This window comes from Chrysochloris asiatica, unplaced genomic scaffold, assembly GCF_000296735.1.
Source record: "Chrysochloris asiatica unplaced genomic scaffold, ChrAsi1.0 scaffold00034, whole genome shotgun sequence".
In the NCBI taxonomy this organism is placed as follows: domain Eukaryota; kingdom Metazoa; phylum Chordata; class Mammalia; order Afrosoricida; family Chrysochloridae; genus Chrysochloris; species Chrysochloris asiatica.
In genome coordinates this window covers 3,452,198-3,453,482 of record NW_006408552.1, presented here as the reverse complement: position 1 = coordinate 3,453,482, position 1,285 = coordinate 3,452,198, and positions in this window count along the sequence as shown.

Here is a 1,285-nt window from a genome sequence, read left to right as displayed (position 1 = left end):
TGTAGAAATACCCTCTGTACATATTTTTGGGTATAGACCCATTCTTTTTTAAGCACCTGTTCAGCTTGCATGTCTGTCTTTGCATCCAGTCATGAATTAGTGTTACTTCAGGGTTGTGTATAGAGTAACATTGACCCCTGTTGCCTTAACTCCTGTCTCCTCCTAGTATCTTCCTTTGCCTTTCTTGTTGTATGCTGACCTCCCCTTTATTGCCGAACCTCTCACCCTTGGTAAGATGTGCCTTCTCTCTAGTTAGTGATTTACCTTCCCTTCCTCTCCCACCTTGGTAACCATTGAAAAAAAATAAATGGATTCTTTCTGTGTCAAAACTTTTTCTTGACTTTTTACAGTAATGGTCTCATATAATACCTATCCTTTTGTGACTAAGTTCACCTAGCATAATGTCCTCCATGAATATATAAAACTATATTCATGGTTTTATCGTTATTCTAAAATGTTTCATGGTGTTCTATTGTGCACATGTGCCATATAGATTCTTGAGTCTTTCATCCATTAATGGGCATTTAGGTTGTTTCCGTACTTTTGCTTTTATGATGCAATGAACGTGAGCGTGCATATGTCTACTCCTGTCATGATTCGTATTTCTGTAGGATACATACTTAATAGTGGGAATACTACATGCTATGCGCTGCAATTTCTAACTTTTAAAAGAAGTATCATACTACTTTCCTCAATGTCTATACTAATTTATAACCTACTAGCTGGCGGCTCCATAGGATAAGCACTGGACTGCGAAACACAGGTCAGCAGTTCAAGGTGAGGCTTTCTGCTCCCACAAATATTTACAGCCTCAGAAATAGGATTGTTAAGAGTTGGAACTGGCATTTAACAATAACAACAGGCCATGTAAGAGGAGTCCAGTCCCTCTCCACACCCTGGCGAGTATTTATTGTCCTCTGGTAGCATAGTGCCTGCAAGTCGGACTGCAAACCTCAAGGTCAGTAGTTTGAAACTATCAGCTCTTTTATGGGAGAAAGATGAGAAAGATTTACAGCCTTGGAAACCCTACATAGGGTTGCTATGAGTCGGAACCAACTCCATGGCACACAACAACCAACAATCAACAAGTTTTTTGAATTTTGTTATTAATATTGGGGTGAGATTATATATCATTGTTGTTCTGATTTGCAAATCTCGGTGTGGCACTGTAGGATCAGCACTGGACTGTGAAACACAAGGTCGGCAGTTCAAACCCACCAGCTGCTCCTCGTAAACCCTGTACAGAGTTGCTATGGGTTGGAACTGACTTAATGGCATTTAATAA